We start from the raw sequence: 15,804 nt of genomic DNA on the forward strand, positions 1-15,804 counted from the left end.
CAACCCTTGACGTGCTCCAAATCAGCCCTTATCTATGACCGACTTGATGCAAAATTTGAAGTGTGAAGTGATAAAAAAATTCCCCAAGATTCATTCTAGTTCTAGTGCACATTGGTGACCAATAGTCACAAGTAATCAACCTGGGTCAAGTCACCCCCCCCCCCCCCCCCCCCCCCAAATATGATGCCCCCCTCCTTTATTCTAAGCTTTGGAGATAATTTATTGGGGGCCTGCCCCTAACTTATATGCTTATGTAACTTGTAAAAAAAACCCCCTCCTCTGCACTTACGTGGTGTGATAAGTTTTCCATGGTGAATCCCCCGGGTTTGAGTATAACTCAATTTTCGCAAATGAAACTTGGGAATTAACAGAGTTACCTACGGGTAAACAGGCGTTGCCATGCAAATGAGTGTAGGGTGAAAGCATGAAATGATGGTCAATTTTAAGGGCTTTACTAGGTGGTTTTCGAAGTACTTCTCAAGTTTTATTTGTTCCCTTCAAATAATTTATCAGGGACGTGGAAAATTGCAAGAAATGGAAAATGCCACCACTTCAAGAATGCCATCATTTTTTGAACATTGTTTACGGGTAGAGGGTGACTGTGACTTCTCTTGCATGCCATTCTACACAGCAGGAAGCTACCCACGCGCTACTCCATCTTCATGCACCTTGCGTGAACAGAGCAAGGAAGATCTGCGGATGTCTACCCTCTCTGTGCGACCTCAATCTTCACCGGGTACTATAAACCCCCCCCCCCCCCCCCCCCCCCCCCCCCCCCCCCCCCCCCCCCCCCCCCCCCCCCCCCCCCCCCCCCCCCCTTCCAAAGCTGATGTAAATCAACCCTTGACGTGCTCCAAATCAGCCCTTGTCTATGACCGACTTGATGCAAAATTTTGAAGTGTGAAGTGATAAAAAAATTCCCCAAGATTCATTCTAGTTCTAGTGCACATTGGTGACCAATAGTTACAAGTAATCAACCTGGGTCAAGTCACCCCCCCCCCCCCCCCCCCCCCCCAAATATGATGCCCCCCTCCTTTATTCTAAGCTTTGGAGATAATTTATTGGGGGCCTGCCCCTAACTTATATGCTTATGTAACTTGTAAAAAAAACCCCCTCCTCTGCACTTACGTGGTGTGATAAGTTTTCCATGGTGAATCCCCCGGGTTTGAGTATAACTCAATTTTCGCAAATGAAACTTGGGAATTAACAGAGTTACCTACGGGTAAACAGGCGTTGCCATGCAAATGAGTGTAGGGTGAAAGCATGAAATGATGGTCAATTTTAAGGGCTTTACTAGGTGGTTTTCGAAGTACTTCTCAAGTTTTATTTGTTCCCTTCAAATAATTTATCAGGGACGTGGAAAATAGCAAGAAATGGAAAATGCCACCACTTCAAGAATGCCATCATTTTTTGAACATTGTTTACCGGTAGAGGGTGACTGTGACTTCTCTTGCATGCCATTCTACACAGCAGGAAGCTACCCACGCGCTACTCCATCTTCATGCACCTTGCGTGAACAGAGCAAGGAAGATCTGCGGATGTCTACCCTCTCTGTGCGACCTCAATCTTCACCGGGTACTATAAACCCCCCCCCACTCTCTCTCTCTCTCGCTCTTTCTCTCTTTCTCTCTCTCTCTCTCTCTCTCTCTCTCTCTCTCTCTCTCTCTCTCTCTCTCTCTCTCTCTCTCTCTCTCTCCCTCCCCCTCCCTCTCCCTCTCTCTCTCTCTCTCTCTCTCTTTTGTTGTAGTTGAGCAATGTGTTTTTTTGAGGACATTGTGAATCATGGATTGTGTTTTTTTGTTTGTACAGTGATATGAAGACTCCACCGCGAAAGTGCACCATGGTAGAAGCAGTTGATGGTGGTTCAGCTAGCATGCTTTCATCTAGTAGCAAGCCTAGGAGCTCCACAAAATTGGGCATAAAGTCTGAAACTATCGGCGACAAAAGCATTGGTACATATCAACTCTGTCTCTTCAATTGAAGATTTGTTCTTTTCAATGTTTGTTTACTATGTCAAATGTGGTTTGTAGCAAGATCTTCCTGGAGGATTCAATACCCCAAGCAAACTCAATTTTGCTACACACAAGAGGAGTTGCATGAGGAGTATGGCTTAAGCTTAGAGGGAAAGATCTACCAGCACCTCAGTGAGGTCGATGTCACAGATTAGGATTGGTTGTTGATCTTCATGAAGAAAAGGGAGAAGGGCTCTAAAATCTTTCTGCAAATGATGCGACCTGAGTTTGTAGACGAATGCAGGTTATTGTTTCATAAAGTCTACCAAAGCATGCTAGCCAACAAAGAGATCACACAGAAGTTTGCAACATTGTTTATGTATGAGCGATGCCCAGCTTCTCGGCAAGATCCTGTAGGTCGAAAGGTTGCATGGGCTGCTTTTGGTGAACAGGTTTTGGACCATTACAAGAAGCTTCTGGGTGGCATTGACAAGAAAGTAAAGATTTGGTTGGAGAATAATGAGGGGAAATCACTTCAGTCCCTTCGTCTTGACAATGTCGGGGCAAGTCAAAAAAGTGGGCAAAATGCTCTCTTGTCTGGCAGCATTTCTCTAGTTAGTGCCTCCTTTATAAGCCATCAAGTAAAAGCACAGGTGGAGCAGATTCTGGATGCAAAAAGGGATGCATTAAAGGTTTCGAACACAACATTGGATAATGTGAGAGTAGAGCTACAAGACAAGAACTAAAATATGTGGAAGATACAAGGGACATCTTCAGCTGCAGGGCAGTGCTTTAGGGGCAATTGCAAGAGCTGCAGATATTGCGGTCCAACATGAAGCGTGTTGTCGATACTGACCCTGATTTTTTGGTGATTGAAGGCAAGATGGCTTCTCTAACTAGTGCAGTCACAGCTCTTGGGGCCGATGCAAGCAGCTCGAACATAAGAGATGAGGTGGATCGTCTCCAGGTATGTGTCGACCAAGTCAAGGCAGGATTTTTGTTTATGTGGTAATGCCCTAAGTACTTGACATGGTACTCTCTTCTATTTAGGTGGTTTTTTTTGTTGTGCATGTTATTTCTGTTTATGTGGTAATGCCCTAGGTACTTGACATGGTACTCTTTTCTATTTAGATGGTTGTTTTTGTCATGCCAGTTATTTCTGTTATGGTGCTACGTGCCCAACCTACCTGACATGGTAGTTTTTTCTATTGTGGGGTTCTATCATGGTAATAGTGCCCAAGGCACTCGGCATGGTAGTTTCTTTTTACATGGATTTCTTTTTGTTACGGTGACATTGACCAAGTACTTTTCCATGGTGGTTTGTTTGGCTATGAGTGTTTATTTTTTCCATGGAAGTTTGTCTATTATTGTGGCCCTTGTCATGGTAGTTTTTTCTACCATGACAGGTGCAGGGGTCATGGCTATTTTTCCAGGTATCATGTAATGGCCAAAATACCAGTCATGGTACTTCTTTTGATCATGGTGGTGTTTTTTTCATGGCAGTATTTCCTGATATGTTACTTTTCTTTTGCTATTATTGTAGTGCTCAAGGTACTTTTCTACTATCCATGGTATATGTCATTACCTTAGAGGTTTTTGGAAAGCCATCTCTGTTATAGTGGCAGTGCCCAAGGTACTTTTTCATGGTTTTTTCTGCTATGGTTAATTGTTTCTTTAAGGAAGTTTGTTTGCTATGGTGGTTGTGACCAAGGTACTTGTAAAGGTAGTTTTTTCTATTAGGTGGTTGTACGGTCATTGCTAATTAGTGTGTAGTGTCCAAGAAACTTGTCATTGTACTTTGTTTTTTGTCATGGTGGCTTTTTTATCATGACAATCTTTCCTGTTATGGTAGTAGCTTTTGCCTTGATGTTTTTAATGGAATGGAAGTTTTCTGTTATGGTGGTAGTGTCCAGGGTACTTTTCTACCTGCCATGGTATTTTTAATTGCCTTGGCGGTTTTTTGGAGTGTCCAAAGTACTTTTTTATGGTAGTTTTTTCTGTTAAAGGTACTTGTCATGGTACTTTGGGCAGTAATGGTGCTTCTCATATCTAATCCCTGTGGGCCTTTTTTTCTTCATTTGTCATGCAGAAAGAAGTGACTGACTTGGAAGCATCAGCGAGTACGTGTGTGCAACAGATCAAATTTTGTGAGAGCATGTTGGAGCAGGTGAAGGTTGGTGACACAATGTTAGTGCTTCCGACAGTTGGCCAGCACTTGAGCCACTTGCAAGCTACATTCTCTGTTCGAGGACTATGTGCTGCATGTGGTCTTGCATTTATGGCTTCCCATGTGGTTTGTGTATACACGCTAGCATGTGGTCATGCATATCATGCTCTGTGTTTTGCTGCCTGGCTTGGATCAGAGACGGTATGTGCGGACGCCTCTTGCAAGAGTAGTATTCCAGATTCACCTAAATCAATGCTCCTGCATACAGGTTGGTTGCCATTGCTCCCAATCTCATATAAATCCAAGAACAATTCAAGTTGCCTTCAAGTATCTGCTGATTGCACAAGCCTGAACGTCACTAATGTGCTTGCAGGTTCTGGCCATATTCCTTGTGTGGCGCCGATATAGGATGACATGCCAAAGGTTGTGCTACAAGCTACTCTCCTGAAGCCCATAGTGTGTACTCCAGTGAGGGCACTCCAGCTATGAAGGTAGACCCCCCTACAAGCACAGCAGCAGTTGAGCCACAACCAAGTGAAAGCAGTCCAAAGGAAGATGCAACGGTTGACGATGCGGAGGCAATAGTGCAAGAGGGAGTGGATGCAGTGCTGCGCATGGTAGCTGGTGATGAGAATCCAGATTCTCCCATCTTTTTGAGTGACATGGTGAAGGTGTCAAAGAAGCGGAAGAAAAACGGTGATGGTAAGTGGTAATGGTATTGGACTTGTCAACTTCTATGCAATGTCTACATGGGGCTGACGTGTTGTTTTATGACATAGGTGGATCTTCCAAAAAGAATAGACCTTTGGATTCCACACATTCAAAGCAGCATGCTCATCATGCAGATGGAGATATGGGAGAGAGGGAAGCACCCAGATCACCTCCTGTCGTGAAGAAGACTCCCAGAAAGAGTACTCCCCTCCGCAATCCTTCTGCCACCCCCCTAAGCCTCCAGTTTGCAAGAAATTGTGAGTCTTCAATTGTAATACAAGAATATGTGATTCTTGATTTTGAATGCAAAAGAAACTTTTTTGTCGGCCTCTATGTTTTTGTCGCTTTTATGTTTCATAAGCGTAGTGTCTATGTTTTTGTCGGCCTCTATGTTTTTGTCGCTTTTATGTCAAATATTGCCTCGTGTTTATTTTTCAATGTTGAATGTTGTCTTTTACAGAGTGTCCAAAGGAAAAGGGGACCCTCAAGCTACCCGTAGAGGAAATCATCATCATCAGAGATCCCCCAAAGTACATTCCCCCATCTATCTCCTCCTTGCCATATGATGATCCAACACGATCAGCCCTCACATTAGATCTTAATGGTGTACTTTGTCTTACATGTACACCTAATAAGTATGACCCTTCATTTGTCCCCGATATTGAAGCTACATCATTGGTCAAGCATGAGGAGGCAGATGGCAGGTACCTATTTGTTTTGAAAGATGCACAGGATTTTATTGCATGGGCTGTGACATGGACAAATGTCTACATATGGAGGAGTGCAATGCTCAGCAGAGTGGGCTGAAGAATTCAAAGATGTTTTCCCCAGGTTCACAGTTATATTAGTGGATGGGCTGGAAAACACTTATGTGATGTGGGCAGTTACTGTTTGGTGGTGGAAGACCATTATTTTTCAAGGTATTGCAAAAAAAATTGGCGAAGTTGCAGCGGTATGATACCAACAATGTCCTTTTAATTGACAACAGTTCCTATAAATGTCATTATAATCCTTGTGGTATTTACATCATAGTGCCTGGTATTGAGCACTGCTCCAGCCAATACTTGTCAAAAGATCTAAAGGCCTGGCTAGAAGGGTGGCAGCATGCTACAGATCGCCATGCCTTGGCGGACACATTCAACAAACCAAAACCTACTGATGACGACAAGTATGTATTCACAGCAATGGAAAAAGGGTTTGAAAAGACATCGTATGATGTGTACTTTTGTGGGCCACAGATCATGTCCATAGAGTGCAAGCGACGATGACGTCCCTTGATTCTTTTAGGATGACAGATCCTTTATGTACCTTTTGTAACTAAACTAAACCCGTGCTAGAACCTTGTATATTTATATGCTACTTTCCATGTGGAAACCAATTTTTTGGCTTCATTTTGATTGCCATTATAACTCATGTAATGACTTGATGTCAAATTGTTAAAGATGTAATATATTCCAACTGGTTGGATGCATTGTCTGTGTCCCATTATTGAAGTGTTATTTTTATGATTCAAGTAGTTTAAGAGTGTTTAAGTGTCCAAGCATTAAAGTGTTATTTTTCTGATTATGTTATTGTTTCCCAATGTAAGATAGTTACAATGTAAGGTACTTTGGGTTGGCATACCAAAACTTAACAGATTGTTATGTACAGAAACCACGCAGGGACTACCTAGAAGGTACTTTGGCTGGCATACAACAACTTTTACAAGTCCTTGTTTCCTACATAGTTTAATACAGGTTCCACCTGTGAACTACCTGTAAGGTACTTTTGGTTGTCAAAACTGTAAAGAACCTATAAGGTACTTTGGGATGGCATACAACAACTTTTACAAGTCCTTGTTTCCTACATAATTTAAGACATTTTCCACCTGTGAACTACCTGTAAGGTACTTTTGGTTGTCAGACCTATAAAGAACCTATAAGGTACTTTGGACTGGTATACAACAACTTTTACAAGTCCTTGTTTCCTACATAGTTTAATACAGTTTCCACCTGTGAACTACCTGTAAGGTACTTTTGGTTGTCAAACCTGTAAAGAACCTATAAGGTACTTTGGGATGGCATACAAAAGGTTTTACAAGTGCTTGTTACTTACATATCTTAACATACAGAAACCACTTGAGGACTACCTTAAAGGCACTTTGGGCCGGTAGATAAACTTTTAGAAGTGCCTGTGAACTACTTGTAATGTACTTTAGGCTGATAGACAGGTACTTCGTGTTCTAGAATTGAAATGCTATTTTTGTTACTCAAGTAGACAAAAGCGTTTACGAGTGCTTTTTGGAATGGCCTGCAAGAGGTTTTGAAACCTATGATAGGCTCCTACAAAAACCATCTGTGGAATAGCTGAATGGTACTTTGAAGCTAATTACTGGTACTTCTACAAGTTACTTGGGAAGCAGCCTATATCACTATTGGCATATTGTTATACACATTTTCATATACTTCTGTAGCGAGTTTGAACTTACGTGGCTCTCCTTCTAAGGGTTCCAAGTGTATCTTAATTGATCTAACCAAGTGTGATGCAAGAAGCACTTTTGGTTGACTAGCAGGCATGTAATAGATATGCTCGGCACCTTCCACTAGCTCGTAATAGTACCCCTCAACCAAATAGCTCCTTGCAAAAAGTATGTTTCCCCAGGAATCACTCAAGGCTCTTGTTGTTTTGTATTTCTCCTGTGAGCACCTCAAAAGGTAGAAGTCAGCTCCATCTTCATTGGCATTGGTGGAGAAGGCATCATCGATGCATAGAGCATCACTAATTGCATCATGATGCCCACCATACATCGGCAGATCTGATCCTTCATTTTCGCTAAAATATTCACTTTCTGCATTGTCACCATCCAATGCCTCAAGGGTTAGATACCCCCAGCTCTCAACATGTGTGTTGTTCAAGCATTGCCTCCAATGCTGGGACATACAAAATTCACAAAAACAAGAGAGAAGTCTGCAACAATGGAGTGCACACTTGTCACTCTTGGAGTATCCATTGACACGGTATATTGATCGTCAGCCTTCAACTCGCTTGCGATTCCACTTCTTCTCCCTTGGCACCTCAGTTGCTTGGATCTCCCAAAAAATCCAATTCACCCCTGTGTGACCACTTTCATCATTAAATTTATGCTTCAAGAAGCCAACAACATCCTTGGCACACTTCATGTGCCATGCATCAGCCTTTAACTGCTCATGTGTTAAAGCCCTCTTAACAACTGTCCCTGCCCCATCATGCTCCCCTTTGCCATGGCCCGAGGCAAAGAAACTCCACAGCATTTCAATGCCAGTCAAACCATAGTACCTACAACAATGACCCGCCTTCAATGATGGGCAGAAACAAATTTTTGGAAACTTTTCATCAGAGGTGGGATAAAACCTGGTGTACCTTGACACGAAGAAGAATGGTCTAGATGACTTGAACTGAGCAGCACATCCATCTGACCACACCCAGTGCCGCTTCAAGAAGTTGAATCCTTGATTTTGAAGCCAAACACTATGCATTTGCAAGCAATGTTTCACAAAGAGCGTGTCATGATCTTTGTCATTAGAAATGTAAAAATGTGTATATTTTAACACCTGGTCTTGTATATTTTAACACCTGTATATATATGTAATGTGCACCAAGATGGTGACTTGTGAAGAGTACCAATGCATTGACTAGATTTCATTTTGCTCCTTAAATGAGTAATTTTCCAAAAAGTCAATAACAGAGACCACTACATCTATAGGAAACCTATGAATGCAATCTTTGAACTGCTGAGATTGCCACCAGGCAATAAAATTGTGTTGGATGTAAGTGGTCATATGCTTTTGAAGAAAAGTTGTTAAATCCTTGCATCCCATTTCCTTCACCAGAAGATCTTGCGCTTCTTGCCTTGAGATGGGTTGAGGCAACGTCTTCAAACACCTTAACAAAAATTTGGGCTACACTTTCAAGTGTTTCGTTTGGACAAAGCATTAATCTCTTTGATCCACATTGAGGAAACTGTCCCTTCAAGCAAGGAAACTTATGAAATGCGGAGTCCATTGGTTTTTCACATAACACACTTTCAGTCAATGTGCTTACACTAGTGTATGTGTACTTGGCAGCTTCACACTTACTTGGAGCCTCTTTTGGCAAGCATATAGCACACATGCAGCCACACCCATCGCCATGCATGCCTGTCTTACTGTGTCTCATGTGGTTGAATGCTTCCTTGAGATATATCATCTGAATATGAGCAATATAGTAGCATGTGTAACGGTCCTTCAACTTACCAACAAACCAAGGTTTCAATCCCTCAAAACATCAGAGTGAGATTTTGATGTGTGGATACTGCATTTGGAACCTCCTATAAAGCTCACCCTGTGAAAGAAAAAATAAAACCCATTAGAGACTCAAACTTTTTTCAAAGTAAAACCCATCAAAGTAAAAGCTCTGTGAGGTATTCAATGATTTTTTCTACCTCCAAAGTACCTAGAGCACCTCTTTACTATCATGGTACTTCCATGGCTACCTTTGAAGTGAACTCTATGGTACTTTCAAGACTACCATTGTGAGGTATTATGAACTCTTTCAAAGATCAAGAGTACCTAAAGAGCCTCTTTACTGTCATGGTACTTCCATGACTACCTTTAAAAGGAACTCTATGAACTTTTTCTACCTCCAAAGTACCTAGAGAACCCATTTAAACTCGCATGGTACTTTCAAGACTACCTTTGCAAGGTATTCTAGACTGTTTCAAAGATCCAGAGTGCCTAAAGAGCCTTTATACTATCATGGTACTTCCATGACTACCTTTGAAAGCAACTATGTGACTTTTCTCTGCCTCCAAAGTTCCTAGAGAACCTCTTCACTCTCATGGTTAATAACTACCTTTGAAAAGAACTCTATGGTACTTTCAAGACTACCTTTACGAGGTATTCTAGACTCTTTCAAAGGTCCAGAGTACCTAAAGAGCCTCTTTACTGTCATGTTACTTCCATGACTACCTTTGAAAAGAACTCTATGAACTTTTTCTACCTCCAAAGTACCTAGAGGACCCATTTAGACTCGCATGGTACTTTCAAGACTACCTTTGCGAGGTATTATAGACTCTTTCAAAGATCCAGAGTACCTAAAGAGCCTTTTGTACTATCATGGTACTTCCATGACAACCTTTGAAAGGAACTCTATGACTTTTCTCTACATCCAAAGTTCATACCTATGAAACTTTAGGAGCATACCTGTGAATCATCAGGCAAATGTATTGGATGCTTTATGTAAGATTTTTTGCCCAATCGTTTTCGACACACATATTTTTTTTTTGGCGACACTCTTGTCTGTGTCTGCCAAAAGGAAAAACAAGGTCTTTTGTTGTTTGTGTGATGGTGGAAGTTTGAGGTACTTGATGACTACATAATTGCAAAGGAAATGCACCAACCTCAGCCTGTTTTAACCGCAAATTGGTTGCTAAAATTTTTTGCCGATGCAATCCAGTAAATCTGGCCATCTTGGAGTTGCTAATAGACCTTGCTGGATCTCCTTCACCATTCACCAACATCATGCAGGCAGCTCTTTTAATCTTCAACTCCTCTTTAGACATGGATGCTTTGACTTTAGTAATTGTGCCTCAAATATTGGATAGTATTGACTTCTCAGATGCATGATGAAAATGTCTAAAAGCTGGCGGTCCTAGAAGACATTGAAAGGCGGTTTTCTTAGCATCACAAGTCATGCCTTTTGTTGCTTCCTGCCAGCATTTTGAGACTTTCATGCAAACCTGATTCACATCTTCTATTGACTTTGAACCTGATGCATCACTTTCTCGTTATCTCCTACGGCTCTCTCTTTTCATCATAGACCAATATTCTCGCATACAATGGTTACCTTCATGGCAAATTGTGACTGAGTCATCCCTGTGGTAATTGTGAGTCATGTCATCATGAAGTGGATTGTATTGCACATGCTGTTGAAAGTACTCAGAGCCCTATAGTGTACTTCGAGGTGGCTCGTCGTGCACAATACTCTCTTCAAAACATCCGACACCACAAGCAATGTCCGGCCATCCAACATGGCAATTGTGTGGAGGTTGTTGCTGGTGTGGAGCGTGCTCTCCCCAACTGCTGAAATCGACATTCCACAAAATGTGACAATCGAGTGGAGGCTGCTGCTTGGAGACAACTTGTTGGCCAGTCTCCTGCTGCAACATCTCCATCCTGATCTCCTGGACCTTTAGTCTCCACCCCTTATGACAATTCTCCACAAGGTCCCTCTACAAGTTCCTGCTGCAATTTTCCTTCTTCTTGCGAGAGAGAGAGAGAGAGAGAGAGAGAGATAGCACGTAGACTGTAGACACACAGAGAGAGAGAGGGAGCTCGTAGACTGCTGAAGGGGTAGGTAGAGAGTCTTGCATTCGACTAAATCAAGAACCGTTAAAGTTGTTGGCACAACTCCTTTAGAAATATTAAATATTTATCTTTTCGCTTTTGAAAACTGCCAAAAAAACACCATCCAAGAGTGCGTCACAAGAGGTGTCAAGGACACTACTTTTTGCACCACCAACCAATGCTTTCAGCCTGTACAAAAAGAAGTACATCACAGATGATCTCTACCCTAAGTATAAGGCAAGATTGGACATTGCTAAAGGTTTCAAGTAAACGAAAGGCATGGATTTTGAAATCTTTTCTCCAGTGGTCAAGATGACTACTTTGTGTCTTGTGCTTGGACTAGTAGCCATTGAGAACTTGGAACCGGTCCAAATGGATGTGAAGACAGTGTTTCTTCATGGGGATCTTGAAGAAGATGTTTATATGAAACAACCAAAGCGTTTTGCGATAAAGCATAAGAAGAAAACACTGGTAGAACTACTTTGTAGACTCAAGAAATCTTTGTATGGATTTAAGCAAGTCTCAAGGCAATGGTACATCAAGTTTGATAAGTACATTCAGTCCTAGGGTTGCATACAGAGTCAAGAGGATCAATGCTTGCACACAAAGAGGTTGAATGATGGTTCTTCCATCATTTTCATTTTGTACATAAATGATATGCTCATAGCCATAAAGTCAAAAGATGAGATTGCACTTCTCGAGGATGCCTTAAGCAAGTAGTTTGCTATGAAAGATTTGGGTGATGCACATAACTTTCTTGGTATGCGTATCAAGAGAGATCGCAAACGTGGTATACTTGAACTTTCGCATGAAGGATATATTCACAAGGTCTTGCAACGTTTTAACATGCAAGGGGGAAAGCATTGTTGGGATTAGCATTGCAAGAAAACACACGCAGCTTGGAGAAGAAAATGAAAGCTCCATGCACACAGCCAAATGCACACAGCCAAGAGTGAATTACTTAATGTGCAATGAAAAGATAGATAGCCCTAGAATGATGGACGTATATACAATGCATGAGGGAAAAAACCTCCTAAAGAGGGGGAAAATACCCCATCAGTCCTAAGTGTGGTCACACACATCACTACCACGTGTATATGGTAACAAATCCCCCCTCGAGTGATGCGGTGAACGAGAGTTGGCACATAAAGTAAAGGGTAGTGCCATGCCCTGAGGACATGATCAGTCCACAAAGGGGAGTAAGCCCAAAGCTTTACGAAAAGCTTCAAACTTCTGACGAGGCAATGCCTTTGGGAAAAGATCTTCAAGGTTGTCATGTGTTGACACATAAGCCAAGCTGATCTCTCCTTCTCAGAGTCTCTCCTTGACATAGTGGTAATGCACCTCAATGTGCTTTGTGCAAGAATGAGAAATTGGGTTCCTCGCAACTGCCAATGTGCTCTGACTATCAATGTAGATAGTGTTGGCAGTGTCATGTCCAACACCCAAATCAGCCATAAGGCGTCTGAGCCATATACACTCAATTGTAGCTGTGAAGACTGCCCTGTACTCAGCCTCAAAACTAGAAGTGCCACAATAAGTTGCTTCTTGCTCAACCAATATGCATGAGCTGCCAAGCATGAAGCAAGTGGACACTCGTGTGTCAAAACAACCAACCCAATCTGAGTCAGAAAAAGCATGTAAGTATGGCGTCAATGATCCTCCCATGGGATAAAACAAGCCAAAATGTAAAGTTCCACTCAAGTAGAAAAAAATCCTCTTGACATCCTATCAATGCTTAGACCCTGGGCTATACAAAAACCTCTCACCTGTGAGATTGCAAACTGAATATCCAACCTTGTGTTTCATACATAAATAGGCATCCAACATTGGTAAAGAGTGACATCTGCAGGATCACCAACATCATGAAGACTCAATTTCAAGCTTGTTTCCATGGGAGTGGCAAAAGGTTTGCAATCCTCAAGTCCAAACTTACATAGCAACGTCTCTATGTAACTTTTATGACACAAGGCATACCACCATCACACTGCTTAAATTGTATACCCAAGTAGTGATGCAACAACCCCAAATCTTTCATCTTGAAAGTAGCATTCAAATCAGCCTTAAATTCAGTAATATGTTTCTCATTTGGTCCAATGAAAAGAAAATCATCCACATAAAGAACCACATTAAGAAGAACATCACCCTTATGCTTTACATACAATGTGCTTTCTCGTGGATTGTTACAAAAGCCTCATGTGACCAAATGAGTGCCAGTATTCTCATACCAAGCACGAGGAGATTGCTTCAACCCATACAAAGCTTTGTTACATTTTTACACCTTATCCTCTTGTCCTTTCTTGACAAAACCGTGAGGTTGCGTTACATAAAGTTCCTTAGATATGTCACCATTCAAGAAAGCAATAACAATGTCTGGCTGATGTACACGCCAACCAAAATGAGCTGCCAATGCACATAGAAATTTCACAACACTTTGCAACAAGTCGAGCCTTATAGAAATCAATCTCACCATCTGGCTTGCGTTTCAACTTGTAAATCCACTTCGTACCAATGGCCTTTTTTCCAGGAGGCAAATCACATAAAGTCCATGAGTCATTTTCTATAAGTGCATCATATTTTGATTGCATGTCAACCATTCAATTTTTTGAATTCTATGCTTCACCAAAAGATAGAGGTTCCTCAACATCATGTAAGCTAGACACGACCAAAGAATAACAAACTCATGCATAATATGCATGGTGAGATCCTGAATGAGTGCAACTAGACAAAGGTGCAAATTTTTCCTCTCAACATTACCACTTTGCTGAGGCATATAAGGCACTATACATTGGTGTTTTATCGCACAGCTAGTCGTAAATGCATTAAACTCCCCCCCTCGATGGGAATGGAGGGTGTCCATAGTACATTTAGTGACATTTTCAACCATATCCAGAAATTGTTTGAAGCTCATAAAAACTTTGGACTTTGCTTTAAGCGGAAATACCCATGCATCCCTGGAGTAATCATCAATGAAAGTCATGAAGTAAAGGTAATTTCCCAAGGATGGAGTTTGCATGGGATCCACAAACATCACTATGCACAAGCTGCAACCTGCATGTGGCCCTAACTGAACCATCCTTTGAAAACTTCAAACACTACATCTTACACAAAATACAGCCTTCACAAACATGTTTGACAGGTGCCTCAAGAGGTGGCAAAGAAGCAACCATATCAGATTTTTGCAAACGCAGCAAACTAGTAAAATTCAGATGATCAAAACATGCAAAGTTTTGCATCTAAAATAGCCTTTGAATCCACAACTGCATTTGCAAAATTCTATCTACACTTGTCATACAAAGTGAGCTTATACAGCCCACAAAACAAAATTCTAGATGCAACAATTTCTTCATCGAAACTGAGATCATGTACAGTACATTGTCATCCGGAAATTTGACTACAAGACCAAGTCTAGCAAGTGCAGATACAAATAAAATATTCTTCTTGATCCCAGGTACATAAAGTGCATCAACAAGTGTGAGGAAACTGCCGTTTTCAATAGTAAGCACAATCTTTCCAACTCCCTGAATCGGATAAGAGGCATTGTTGGCACAAGTGATTGAATTCCCATGAGGGATAGACTCAAGAGAGGTGAACAAATTACAATGTAAAGTAATGTGCTTTGTAGCACCACTATCAAAATACCACACATGTGAATCTGCAAAAACTAACATGCATGCGTCAATATGGACGTTTTTGAGGGAAAATGAGAGGAAGTTTTTGTGTTTCAAAATCATGGCTTCCCAAAAGAGACTTCCATCAAACTTGTGAGTCAATAGCTACCAAGATACATCATACATGTAAGAACCAATAGTGCAATTGCTTGTTTTGTTATTATATTTATTTGTTGAGGGATGAAAGCTATAAAGAGTTTGTATAGATGCAAATTTACACAGAGAACTTAACACAACTTTATAACCATGTTTTTTGAGTAATTTAGATGGGTCAGAATGGGAGGAGTAGCTAGAGTGTAGGCTAGATGGGCACATAGTTTTTTCAAACTAAGACACAGTTAGGGTACACCTAGTTATCAAGAGAAGTTGTTCCTTAGTACATTGCCAGTCACTATGCTACACGCTCTTTGACTAGTTTTACTTAGTTAGATCATGTGAGACCTAAATTTTATATGTAAGATAAGGGTATGATAGTTTTTTGCTTTTGACTTTGTATAAGCGTAGAAAGGGGGTCATATTCCCTAATATGAGTTGTATATAGAGGTTTTATCAAACACTACAAGAGATTGTGTGCACTTGTGACGTTTTTAGCGACAGAAATACATTGGGTTTTTATACTCCTTGGCGTCGCTAAGACCGTCGCTACTCGCATCGCCTTGGGAACGTCGCTATGAGCGTCACTATAACCGTCGCTATATACGTCGCTAAAGCCGTCGCTATATAGTGATGCATATAGCAACGCTTATAGTGATGGTTACAAACTACCTATAGCAACACTCATAGTGACGTTGCAAAGCTTTATATAGCAATGCTTATAGCGACGCCTGAGAGTAAAAAATTTTGGGTGGCAGGGCATTCATGTAAAAATTTCTAGGTGGCAGGGCATTGAATGGCCTGCCACCCATCAACCATATTGAATGTTTCAATAATAGAGTAAACCTAAATGAGTCCAAGATAAGCTC

The 15,804-nt window shown here is 41.4% G+C and overlaps 1 pseudogene; it reads left to right on the forward strand.

Annotated features, from left to right (window-relative positions):
* Positions 1–2,784: 2,784 nt before the first annotated feature.
* LOC147421596 (uncharacterized) lies at positions 2,785–12,047 on the forward strand (annotated as a pseudogene).
* Positions 12,048–15,804: the final 3,757 nt, after the last annotated feature.

Source organism: Adiantum capillus-veneris, chromosome 27 (genome assembly GCF_014529385.1).
Source record: "Adiantum capillus-veneris isolate H3 chromosome 27, ASM1452938v2, whole genome shotgun sequence".
In the NCBI taxonomy this organism is placed as follows: Eukaryota; Viridiplantae; Streptophyta; class Polypodiopsida; order Polypodiales; family Pteridaceae; genus Adiantum; species Adiantum capillus-veneris.